Source organism: Lissotriton helveticus, chromosome 5_1 (assembly GCF_964261635.1).
Source record: "Lissotriton helveticus chromosome 5_1, aLisHel1.1, whole genome shotgun sequence".
Taxonomy (NCBI): domain Eukaryota; kingdom Metazoa; phylum Chordata; class Amphibia; order Caudata; family Salamandridae; genus Lissotriton; species Lissotriton helveticus.
In genome coordinates, this window is record NC_136065.1 from 770,907,976 (window position 1) to 770,921,909 (window position 13,934).

Below are 13,934 nucleotides of genomic sequence, written 5' to 3' on the forward strand. Positions count from 1 at the left end.
CTTAGTAGGGTAGGGATTGTCCATAGACTGGCCTATACTTTCAGGCCTCTCTCTCAAATGACGGGTGTGATAAGTAGGGTTTATAGTAGGACCAGACTCTCATTTGAGATCTCTCTCTCAGATGACAGTTGTGCGTAGCAGGGTGTGTATAAGAAGCCAAACTAAATTTAAAGCTCTCTGTATTGCGTAAAAGGCCATTCGCAATATAGGGCCTGAAGTTTTTTAAGAAGTCATTTCAGGTATACACTCCTATCAGATCCCTTTGCTGAGGTGCCAATCTTCTTGTCATCCCTAGAACCAAGGGAACCATTTGGGGTTACAGAAGTTTTGTAGTTGCCACTGCTAAACTGTGTAACTCTCTTCCCTTGAAGATTAAGACTAGACCTACTCTGCTGGCTTTCAGAAAACAAATAAAAACATGGCTTTTCAAGTGATAGGTTGTTTTCCATTCTAAGTCATACCTTCTGCAGCACATAGCGCTGAGACACCTATGGGTATTTGCGCGCTTTATAAGTATTTTAAATAAATATATTAATAAGTAAACAGGCTACCTTGAAGGGGGGTACATTATCCTGATTGGCGTGGGAGACATCATGAGCTTAGGACAGAGCAAGCTGCACTGCCGGTGCTCAAGAGCACCAATGTATTGATGAACAATAGGAGCCTGTGCCAGTGAGGCTCTGACGGACACTGGGAACACTTACCTTTACTTTCATTTTTGTTGCATTTCTTTCCTTGCTTCATAATGCATTCCTTTGGTCACCCTATTGATGAGGAGGAACAACCATTTGCACCACCGAGTTTAACAGGGGTTGGTCGACAAAGAGTAAAATAGTTTGCATATTAATTGTTGTGATTCCAATAGTGACAATATTTGGAATATACTGGTTTCCAGAGGAGAAGTTTCCTGTACACTACTTGGTATGTATAACCCCCACACTCCCTGCACACATTTGTGTTACTCTAGCCCCACACAAAGCAGTACACAGGCAGTCCTACACAGACAATCTATTTATACAAATGTTACATCATGCTCATAATGTGTCCAATACAACTAATTGTTGGGTTTGTGGGTTGCTCCCTTCAGTCACTCATAAGGACAACAATTTGTTGTCTATGCCATTGTCATATATTGGCAGCTGCGAGGGTTGGTATGAATTGTTTTGACTGGTGTACTTCCAATTTCATCTTTCTACTTTGGATATAACATCCAATGATTCTCACAATGTGAATGAATATTTACGCTTCTACCAAGGGTTTACCCCCATAGGACTGGCAGGACAAGGGACTCTAGGGACAATGTCCTCAAAGTCTTGTTTGACAAAGTACCATAGAGTAAAGGACAATGCCTAGTTTCGAGGTCGAAATCTTACCGAAGATAAACCGATACTTGTGCCAGTGGTAAATAAGACCGCTCATTTCCGTGTCAAGGGGACTGGGAAGATAAACGTGGGTGAGAGTAAATGTAATTTCACCTACAAGCTGAATACTACGACTAATAGTCCGTCTTTGATCCCACCCCATAATGTCGATTTTGTCTGTGGGTCACATGCTCACATCTGGCTCCCGAGGGTTTGGTCAGGCATATGTTATCTTTCCTTCCTTTTTCCCCCTGTATATGTTGCCCAGTCTAATTATCACAAAACTCATCGGGCGCAATGAGGAAGTATTCCTGGCCAGTGTAAGAAAGGTTGTTGACAGAAAGGATATAGATCAGAAAGACACTACTGCATAGCACTTTGGAGACACTGTGAAGGGCCGGCTACCTTTTTAGGGTCCCATAGCAAATAGCTTTCAAGTTTGTCAGTTAACTAGAGCTGTTGAAGCGGTTATTAATACAACTGCTGGGATATTGACAAATTTCACTGCTGAGCTCCAGGCTACAAGATAAGTCACTTTGCAGAACAGGATGGTTCTAGACGATATCCATGCAGATCGCATCATAGGCAGCAGCTGCTGTGTTTACATACCTGATAACGCTCCCAATGTTTATTCAGCTACACAGAAATTACATAGGATATTGGCTGAGATACACCAAGAAGCAGGTAGTTGGAAACTGTTGAGGTGGTTGTCAAACACATTAATATCTTGGGGTTGGAAGATCCTCACTTTCTTGGCTGTGTTTGCCGATATTTTCTTTACCTGTTGCCTCTGTATACACTGTCTCCCAGCTTGTTGCACCCATTGGGTCAATGTTCTCATCCCCAAACAGAAAATATCAGTTCATGATACTAATGGCGCAATTATGCTACTAAAGGATATTGATGATTTGATGCAGATAGATGAGTGTATTTTTTAGACTTACTGAATATACTAACTCCTGCTCATAGCGATGTTTCTTGTCTTCGGAAATGTTATACTTTCCTTGATAACAACATAACATGGTTATCTCATGCTAAAAGGGGGGTCTGTTAGAATAAAAATGTTTTTTGCTGTATTGATTATATATTGTTCCATGTAAGTTAGCATTCGCAGTACCATTTTATGTTTGGCCGCCATTTTGAACCATGATCGAAACTAATCTTTCCCTTCCTGAAAAAACAGCTTTTGGTAAGTCTTGTTTTCCAATGTTTGCCCCTGCTTTTTCTCTATGAATACACTGTTCGTATTAGCGCATACCTTTCACCCTAGGCGGAGGCCTTCTCCCACTAGTCTAGTGGTTGGCACAGACGGAGCGACCTTGAGTAGTAGATAGTGTGTGCCCGGCGTCAGGATTGAAACGTATCCTTCTGCTCTTCTTTGTGTAGCTGCATCTGCCTGGAAAATTCCATTGTGGGCGTGCCTTCATTGGTTCTGAATCAGTCAACAATAAGCTTTATTCGGTTAAAACGTTTTTAAAACTATCAAAGCACAGTTACACACAAGGGTCATAATAATATTCACTATATTCATAGAATACGATTAGTACCAACATATATATTTCGTAATTATTAAGAGAGGACCATTTGAGTAACTTGTCCCTTACAAATACAATACTTGACATTCAATAAATAATTAAAAATATTGTCACCCACTGAATTTACATTTTTTTAAAAGCTACATGATAGTAAAAATTCATGTCAATAAATACTCCTTAATCATAAAGTCGCCACATGTGCAGAAATAGAGGGCTCATATCATAATAACTACATCTTATTTCTTCGTCTAATTGCCCCTGTGATGTAACTAGCCACTCCAAAACATACCAACGGGGACCTCAAACATTGCAGATATGTCAGGGCTGGCCTGACCTGTTCAAAGTTACAGCCCTTTAACAATGGCAATATGAATTTCTTACGTATAGTAACATAAAAATTGCAGGAGAAAATCATATGAAAGTGTTCTGGTCTGAAAAATTATCACAGGGGCATGGACCAAGGCCCCCTCCTTCGAAAAGCCCTTTGGGAAAGAAAGTAGCCATGGGAGCATATTTTACTTAAATCTTATCAATACAAACAAATGAAATGATTTGTTTATATATGTTAAGTACGGCTGAATTCCTCACTCCGAATTTAGGATTACAAAACTTCTAACTGAGGGTTTGACCAGCTCATCTTGTTCCCTCGTTAACATAGACCTGTTTACGAACTGGAGTTTGATGGCTTTAATAGCCACCTTACTCAGCGCCCTTGGATTTGTAAACAGGTCTGGGCTGTCTAAAATGGCCTTTTGAATTTTAACGTATCTGAGCCAAGGAATATCCAAGGCTCTGTCTAGGGACATACAATCTTGGACTATGTCTTGATTCAAGTTAGGCGGTTTCTGGGACCAAATTCTTAACCAGCCTAATAAGGGTGCCACAGCAATCTGATCTTGAATGTAGCCAACTCCTAACTCCTCATGTACATTAAAATTAGCAGCAGAAGCTGGAAGCGACAATAATTTCCGTAGAAAAATATTTTCTGCTACTTTTATTTCTCTAGCGTCAGTGTAGCCCCATACCTCACTCCCATGTAGAGCCATGGGGACACACTTCACTTTGTAGATTTTCATAAGGGCTGGGAGAGGCTTAGAACCTATTCGCTTAGTGAACCCCGGAACGGCCCCCGTAGACCTTGCTAAACCATTCTTTTTTATGGTTCGCTGCGCCACCCATGACCTTTTATGATCAAATACTATCCCTAGATATGGAAATGTCGGAACTTTGGTCAGTTCCAGGCCTTAGTAAAAAAATCTTGCCTTTTTTGCCTTCTTTCCGCCTATCGTCATCGAGTGCGACTTTTTAAAGTTAGTTATAAGATCAAGAGAGTCCATAAAACTAATAAAACGATCTAAAAGTAATTGCAGTCCTCTTGCTGTTCTAGCCACCAAGACGGCGTCGTCAGCTTATAGCAATGCTGGAATTCTTTTGGAGCCCAACCTTGGGATATCTTCGCAAACTATTGATAGCGCATCGCCCAAATTGTTTATGTAAAGTGAAAACAGCAGAGGGGCAAGGATACACCCTTGCCTTACTCCACATTTGACGGGCCATGCTTTGGTTAGGCTCCCATTTTCATTGTAACGTACTGCAGCGGTGTTATTCTCGTGTATTTCAGCCAGGAAGGATATCAAAGTGGGATCGAGCCCAATATCGGAAAGAGAGGTCCATAACTTTTGCCTATTTACAAGGTCGAAAGCAGCTGAAAGGTCCATAAAGGCTAGGTGTATGTCTCCCTGCCTTGCAACCGTGTATTTTCCTATGATCAAATGTAAATTCAGACATTGACCCACCGTACTTTTCCCCTGCCTGAAACCATACTGCAGATCAGAGACAATGTCATTATTGTCCAGCCATTCTGTCAACTGTGCTAAAACGACTTTCCCCATTATTTTTGCAGCAGAGTCCAGGAGTGAGATTGGCCTTTAACAGGACGGATCTTCTCTTGAGCCCTTTTTAAATATAGGGACTATGACTGCTTTGCCCCATGTTCTTGGGAATCCCGCCTTGGTAGAAGCATTAAAAACTCTAGTTAAAATCTTTGCCCACAAACTTGAATCAGCCTTATACACGTCCGCCTGGTTCTGAATCATACATAATGTATCACCATGTTTGCTGATGTCAGTCCCTCTGCAGCAATCATACAAGACTGGGCAGACTGGGCTCCGCTCAAGCGTTTCTTAATAAATATATTGGTTTGTATTCTCTACTGTTTGACCGACTCTTCATTTGATGGAAGGCTGAGAGGTGGTTGTGAGTGACCCCGGTGACCCTAATCGGACCACTTCCAATAGTCGCTATAAATGTTTTCTGCCTAAACTCACTAATAACATCTTCATGCTAAGGAGGGTGGAGTGGATCAGGCCTGGGAGGCCGGTCACACAAGGAGATTGTATCATTGTCAACTTCAATACTCTTAATTTGGCCAAAGGCCTGCTCCATGGCAATTTGAGCACTCAGGTGTAATTCCGCAAGATTGTTTTATTGGGTCTGGGTTATTTTTATATACCAAGAGATCAACTGAGCCCAGTATCTGTTAGTGCTCCTAATGCTTTTCGGGAGGATATACAGACAGATGCAAACGTGAAAGTAGGGAGCATGGTGAACATGTCCAGTTTCTCTGGTATACCTACCTACAACCATTCTGATTCCCTAGCATATTTAGATTGGCTCTCTGGAGAAGAGAATGGTCCCCCAGAGAGGATATGAATTTGTGTGCTAAAGATATAATAGGGAGGGAGATTGAGGAAGGAACTTCCTTGAGTGATACAAATAATAATTAGTCCATATTAAGTTGGAATATCGCAGGGCTAAGCACACTTTTAGCTGATAAATGGGGTTGGAGGTGGATATATGTAAAACATTTGGGATAGTGCGCTTTCAAGAAACCTGGGATGTAGAGGGAAATCTTTTTATGGATGGGTTTATTCCTTTTCAGGCTAAAGACGAGGCCTTCCAGTTTGGTAGAGCAAAAGGGGGCCTGGCAATGTTTATAAGCTTAAGATTAGACTGCACAACAGAACTAATAACGTTTGACTCTAGAATTATCTTGGGAGTACTACTATTGTTTGCCCATTATATCAAGGTGTTAATAACAAATATCTATAATTCACCATCTATCAAGATAGCACTGTATATAGAGGTTAGAAGATTCTGCGAAAAAACATTGTCAGAGTGGTCCTTCTCACCAATAGTTCTGCTAGTTGGAGATTTCAACGTACATCCATGTGAGACGTGCTGAGGATAGGAGGAATCTGGAACATTTAGAGGGGTTAAAGCGGATTCATTTTAAGCACTCAGGCCAGGGTGATAACCTTAATCTTTTGCTCTCAGAGTTAAACCTTATTAATGTTTCATCTAAAGAAGAGTATGACTCAACCATGACAAGCCCGTCTTTTAAGGGAAGAAGTAATAATACAACTATAGATCATATTTTTATATCTGCACGCCTGCTTCAGTTTATGGTAGATTTTAAAATAGTATGGATTATTTTTAGTGAACACAACCCGCTTATGCCAGTATTTGGTGGGTGCAATCCTGTGGCCAAAACCTCCCGCATTTATAAAGACCAGCTTACACTTAAATCTCAAGGGTGGCATATTAATTAGGGGAAAGTAATTCCGGGAGGACTTTCTAAGGAATTTGGCCAGAAGTGTAGCGGTGAATTTGAGGTGTGTCTGAATATTGATGCGCATGACCATACAATTTTTAGATTCTTACTCTATTATTTGCATTGAGACCCAACGAGCCCTGACTAGACATAACATCAAGACAATTAACCCGTACCTAAATGGTTTGTTTAGAACTGCTCAAGGGCCTATAAAGATCTAAAATAAGCCCTTAAGTAAAAGCCAATGCCCTGTTAAAGCAGCCAGGAGGGCGTATGCGTTAGCTCACAGGAATATATTAAGCGCCCTGAAGAGGGAAGCCTGGGACAAGCTTAAGGAGGCATGTAATACAAGGAATAATGCAGACTCCTGGAGAGTAGTGAATCAGCTATTATTCAATGAGGGCACAATACCAGACTTAAGGGTTACCATACCTGCGCAAAAATGGGGAGATCCCTTTGGTCGTGTATATGCAGGTGACTTTGATTTTATTAACCCCTTAACTGCCGGGCCTTTACCACCCCAGTGCTTAGCCCTTTTTTGGCTATTTGGAGTAGTTCGCAATTAGGCCTCTGTAACTTTTTTACCACATAAGGGATCCACGCCAAAATGTTTTACTCAGCTTTGGCATTTTTCTGTGACATAGCCTATTTTTGCTATTTTTTGTGCTTTCAAACTCTTTCCAGTTAATGGTAGAAATGGGTATAAAAGCAATAATGGATCCTGAAAAGCTATACATTTTAGAAAAGTATACAACATTTTGAATTCATCAAGGGGTCATTTGTGTAGATCCTTCAAGGTTTTTTTAGGTCTCGCCTTTTCCATTCCGAAGGGATGGGAAATGGAGAGAATTCAAGTGCTCAAAATCCTCGTGAAACCAAGGGCTTTTTGGTGCGGTTTTCTTTGAGTTCACGTGAATCACGTGACCAAACAAGCACGCGCATCAGCCTCCCTCCCTCCCTCCTAATTGCATTTTGTTCACGGCCGCCACCACATCAAAGGGCTTCTCCCAGCGTGTGCTCTGCGGCTTCTCCTCCCCTAATTATTCATGGCTGGCCGGCCGTACTTTCAGTTTCCCGGCCGCTCTTTATTGAAAGCTTTTTGCCTATCTCGCTGTCTATCCTCGATCACTCCGCTGCTCTCTAGCTATGCTTGTTATTTATTCATTTTCGTGTCCGTCTGTTCTCCATGTTACTCTCGGCTTCGGCTGCCTCTCTGCTGCCCCCTTCTGTGGCTCACCCCCTTATCTATTCTCCTCTGTGCCTCTTTCTCATGTGTGCTTCTCGTTCTGCCCCATCTCTCCCCCACTGTATCTGTCACTCCTGTCTGTCTATCCTCGGCCCCTGTGTCTCCTCTCCACTGCTGTCCCCCCCTATCGTTTCTCCTCGTGTCCGTCTGTTCTCCATGTTACTCTCGGCTTCGGCTGCCTCTCTGCTGCCCTCTTCTGTGGCTCACCGCCTTATCTATTCTCCTCTGTGCCTCTTTCTCATGTGTGCTTCTCGTTCTGCCCCATCTCTCCCCCACTGTATCTGTCACTCCTGTCTGTCTATCCTCGATCACTCCGCTGCTCTCTAGCTATGCTTGTTATTTATTCCTTTTCGTGTCCGTCTGTTCTCCATGTTACTCTCGGCTTCGGCTGCCTCTCTGCTGCCCTCTTCTGTGGCTGTCTATCCTCGATCACTCCGCTGCTCTCTAGCTATGCTTGTTATTTATTCCTTTTCATGTCCGTCTGTTCTCCATGTTACTCTCGGCTTCGGCTGCCTCTCTGCTGCCCTCTTCTGTGGTTCACCCCCTGATCTATTCTCCTCTGTGCCTCTTTCTCATGTGTGCTTCTCGTTCTGCCCCATCTCTCCCCCACTGTATCTGTCACTCCTGTCTGTCTATCCTCGGCCCCTGTGTCTCCTCTCCACTGCTGTCCCCCCCTATCGTTTCTCCTCGTGTCCGTCTGTTCTCCATGTTACTCTCGGCTTCGGCTGCCTCTCTGCTGCCCTCTTCTGTGGCTGTCTATCCTCGATCACTCCACTGCTCTCTAGCTATGCTTGTTATTTATTCCTTTTCGTGTCCGTCTGTTCTCCATGTTACTCTCAGCTTCGGCTGCCTCTCTGCTGCCCTCTCCTGTGGCTCACCCCCTTATCTATTCTCCTCTGTGCCTCTTTCTCATGTGTGCTTCTCGTTCTGCCCCATCTCTCCCCCACTGTATCTGTCACTCCTGTCTGTCTATCCACGGCCCCTGTGTCTCCTCTCCACTGCTGTCCCCCCCTATCGTTTCTGCTCGTGTCCGTCTGTTCTCCATGTTACTCTCGGCTTCGGCTGCCTCTCTGCTGCCCTCTTCTGTGGCTCACCCCCTTATCTATTCTCCTCTGTGCCTCTTTCTCGTGAGTGCTTCTCGTTCTGCCCCATCTCTCCCCCACTGTATCTGTCACTCCTGTCTGTCTATCCTCGATCACTCCGCTGCTCTCTAGCTATGCTTGTTATTTATTCCTTTTCGTGTCCGTCTGTTCTCCATGTTACTCTCGGCTTCGGCTGCCTCTCTGCTGCCCTCTTCTGTGGCTGTCTATCCTCGATCACTCCGCTGCTCTCTAGCTATGCTTGTTATTTATTCCTTTTCATGTCCGTCTGTTCTCCATGTTACTCTCGGCTTCGGCTGCCTCTCTGCTGCCCTCTTCTGTGGTTCACCCCCTGATCTATTCTCCTCTGTGCCTCTTTCTCATGTGTGCTTCTCGTTCTGCCCCATCTCTCCCCCACTGTATCTGTCACTCCTGTCTGTCTATCCTCGGCCCCTGTGTCTCCTCTCCACTGCTGTCCCCCCCGATCGTTTCTCCTCGTGTCCGTCTGTTCTCCATGTTACTCTCGGCTTCGGCTGCCTCTCTGCTGCCCTCTTCTGTGGCTGTCTATCCTCGATCACTCCGCTGCTCTCTAGCTATGCTTGTTATTTATTCCTTTTCGTGTCCGTCTGTTCTCCATGTTACTCTCGGCTTCGGCTGCCTCTCTGCTGCCCTCTTCTGTGGCTCACCCCCTTATCTATTCTCCTCTGTGCCTCTTTCTCATGTGTGCTTCTCGTTCGGACCCATCTCTCCCCCACTGTATCTGTCACTCCTGTCTGTCTATCCACGGCCCCTGTGTCTCCTCTCCACTGCTGTCCCCCCCTATCGTTTCTCCTCGTGTCCGTCTGTTCTCCATGTTACTCTCGGCTTCGGCTGCCTCTCTGCTGCCCTCTTCTGTGGCTCACCCCCTTATCTATTCTCCTCTGTGCCTCTTTCTCATGTGTCCTTCTCGTTCTGCCCCATCTCTCCCCCACTCTATCTGTCACTCCTGTCTGTCTATCCTCGATCACTCCGCTGCTCTCTCGCTATGCTTGTTATTTATTCCTTTTCGTGTCCGTCTGTTCTCCATGTTACTTTTGGCTTCGGATGCCTCTCTGCTGCCCTCTTCTGTGGCTGTCTATCCTCGATCACTCCGCTGCTCTCTAGCTATGCTTGTTATTTATTCCTTTTCGTGTCCGTCTGTTCTCCATGTTACTCTCGGCTTCGGCTGCCTCTCTGCTGCCCTCTTCTGTGGCTGTCTATCCTCGATCACTCCGCTGCTCTCTAGCTATGCTTGTTATTTATTCCTTTTCGTGTCCGTCTGTTCTCCATGTTACTCTCGGCTTCGGATGCCTCTCTGCTGCCCTCTTCTGTGGCTGTCTATCCTCGATCACTCCGCTGCTCTCTAGCTATGCTTGTTATTTATTCCTTTTCGTGTCCGTCTGTTCTCCCTGTTACTCTTGGCTTCGGATGCCTCTCTGCTGCCCTCTTCTGTGGCTGTCTATCCTCGATCACTCCGCTGCTCTCTATTTATTCCTTTTCGTGTCCGTCTGTTCTCCATGTTACTCTCGGCTTCGGCTGCCTCTCTGCTGCCCTCTTCTGTGGCTGTCTCTCCTCGATCACTCCGCTGCTCTCTAGCTATGCTTGTTATTTATTCCTTTTCATGTCCGTCTGTTCTCCATGTTACTCTCGGCTTCGGCTGCCTCTCTGCTGCCCTCTTCTGTGGCTGTCTATCCTCGATCACTCCGCTGCTCTCTAGCTATGTTTGTTATTTATTCCTTTTCGTGTCCGTCTGTTCTCCATGTTACTCTCGGCTTCGGATGCTTCTCTGCTGCCCTCTTCTGTGGCTGTCTATCCTCGATCACTCTGCTGCTCTCTAGCTATACTTGTTATTTATTCCTTTTCGTGTCCGTCTGTTCTCCATGTTACTCTCGGCTTCGGATGCCTCTCTGCTGCCCTCTTCTGTGGCTGTCTATCCTCGATCACTCCGCTGCTCTCAAGCTATGCTTGTTATTTATTCCTTTTCGTGTCCGTCTGTTCTCCATGTTACTCTCGGCTTCGGCTGCCTCTCTGCTGCCCTCTTCTGTGGCTGTCTATCCTCGATCACTCCGCTGCTCTCTAGCTATGCTTGTTATTTATTCCTTTTCGTGTCCGTCTGTTCTCCATGTTACTCTCGGCTTCGGCTGCCTCTCTGCTGCCCTCTTCTGTGGGTCACCCCCTTATCTATTCTCCTCTGTGCCTCTTTCTCATGTGTGCTTCTCGTTCTGCCCCATCTCTCCCCCACTGTATCTGTCACTCCTGTCTGTCTATCCTCGGCCCCTGTGTCTCCTCTCCACTGCTGTCCCCCCCTATCGTTTCTCCTCTCTCCGTGCAGCCGCTCCTCTGTGCCTGTCTCTCTTCTGTGCCTGTCTGTCTCTCATTTTTGCCTGCCTGTCTGTCTCTCCTCAGTTCTGCTCCTCACACTGCTACCCTGCATGATTCGAGTGCAGCACTCAGCACGCCGCTCGCTTCCTCATTCCTCCGACAGAGTTTACCAGAAAGGTGCTGAGGAGAGGGTGTCTCAAGAACTTGTACGACATCAGCGTTCTCTCTATTTCTCACACTTCCATCTTCTTGCTTTTCCACCTTTCCCTCCCTTTTCACCTCTCCTTTTTTTCTTCTTCCTTTTTCCCCCTCCATCTGTTTCTTTATTTTTCTGTTTATTTCATTCTTTTTTGTTTCCTACTCCTATTTCTTTGGCTTGTGTTTCTTTCTCTTCGTCCCCTATTTCTTTCTTCCTTCTTCTCTATTTCTTCCTATCACATCTATCTACCTTCTTCCGTTCCCTCCCTTCCCTTCTTTTGTGTAGCACACTTTTACAATGTATTTTTTCCTTATTTTGTGCCAGGGCTCTCTTTGTGTAGGGGTCGCCCTCAATAAGCAGCATTCCACCCATTTGATTAAAGTGAGGTGCACTATGAGTGAAGTTTTAAAGAGGAGAGGGAGGTGGCTACTTAGAACTCGCTAGATTGTGTACAAACGCAACAGAGCAAAGAGACTGAAAGATTCAAACCTGGATGTGGTGCCACGCAGCTTGGGAGTGGATAGTTAACAAGATTAACAAGCATTGGCATAGCCAATAGGTCAAGCATTTGGGACCTTATAAGTGTTTAGCCATGCAACAGTTGGTGTTGTTGCACCAAGGATATTCTGCTGCATAACTAAATACTTATAGGGTCCAAAAAGCGAGACCTATTGGCTATATTTATACACGCACGCGCTTTTGGGCCATAAACTTTCACGGCCATCTGTTCCCTAGATCCAGCACCTCCTCTCTCTCTCCCCGCGCACAGCCTTACTTGCATTTCTCCTCCCCCTCCCCAGACAGCTCCCCCAGGCCGTGTTCCCTCCCACCTTTCCTCCTCTCTCCCTGCTGGCATCCCCCCTCCCTTCTCGCCCAGTCCTTCTTGTTTGAGTCTGTCTTGCCCTTTGCCCTCTTCCTTCCTCCTCCATTTGTCCTGGCGCCTCCATTTCTCACCCCGCTTGGCTGCACCTCTTGACACCTCCCGGCTCCTGCTCATATCTCTGCTGTAACGCATTAGACCCACGATGGGTATTCGCCGATTTATCGCTTTCCTGCCTCTTAGACTTCCAGTTCCAGTGCTTAAAAGCCTCTTTTCCCCCCAACACCGTCTTGTCAGGCCTCCATCGCGTTCTTTCTATTGTCACTGTTATGACTCCATGGCGTCTTACCACATAGGTGTCCTTTCAGTCAGAAACTCTGCCTCCAGTTTTTCCCCATCCTCAGAGTCTATTTTACGTTTTTGTTGTCTTTTTGCCGATCTCAATTCATCCCCCGTAGCCCGTCTCCAACCATCTGTTTACTTCCATTCCTCTTCCTGTAGTCCCTTCACTTCCATCTGCCGTGGCTCCCCCTCGTCTCTTTTCACATCGTTTGCTCTCCCTTGTGCTTTTCTATCCTTTTCTTTGTCCACTTCCATCCCACCCCCGGTTACTCATCTAAACCCAATTCTTCCGTTATGTTTAATCCCCTTCTATCTCGCAGAAATTTCCCATGTCTTCACCTTTACTCGCATTCCGTTCACGTCAGACTAAATTCTCCCCTCATGCTGATCTAATAGTCCTATCTCCGCCATCTAGGTTTCAGTTCTATCGCCACCCTTGTTCACTGACTAATATCTCTCCCAGGAGTTGAGTTCCTTGAAGTAAGTGGGCGGTCATGTGGGCGCTGTCTGCCAGCACCGAATGTGCACACCAGGGGCCGTGGATGCTAAAACACCACGGTGAAATGAAGTCCCCACAGTACCCTCGTGAGCCTTCTGCCTCCTCCCGCGTGCACGACCTGACCTGCCGGTGACTCACGCGCCACACACTCCCTAAACCTCGGCCGGTCACACTCTGAGCCGAGATGCGCGCCTTTATTTCCTCATTCCTCCCGAGCTGCGCTGTCTTCACAGCCGGGTGATTGACGCTGTAAGGACTTCCCCAAGGAGAATGCCTTTGAGTGCCCCAACCGATCACCGCCGCCTCTGGGGGTGTCTAGTTACACTGGGCTGTACACGCCGCTCAGCTGCCTCATTGTATTGGTGACCCTTCTTTAGTTCAAGGCCTCTCTTTGGTGCATGAACGAAGCAGGCACTAATATTTCTTTAGGTGTTTTTTAAAGCACCTTTTGTAGATTTATACAGTTTAAGTGCCAGGTCGTTCATAACAATACATCTTGGCTTTGGGATAGATGCTCCACTGTGGAGGTGCACGTGTGTTCTTTTACATCTAAACCAGTGTACGGTGTACATTTCTCAGCAATCCCCATATAGACAAGCATTTGCAATGCAATAGGTCTCGCATTCACGAGAGTTTGAGCTATTACAATTGCAAATAACAATGCCTTTTATTTTTGTTTTCATTTTCAAAACATAAAGGGCTTTGTCATTTACAAAACCCATAGCTCCAAATTTCCTACTGCGAGACCTATTGGCAACGCCAGTGCTTGTTATAGAAACTAACCATTGAATATAGGAACAATTGAAAATTAGTTGAAAAAAACAGACATTTGTGTCAACGTTTTCACCTGTAACTTCTTCTAATTATGACAACTGTTTGAAAGCAATATACCAATACATC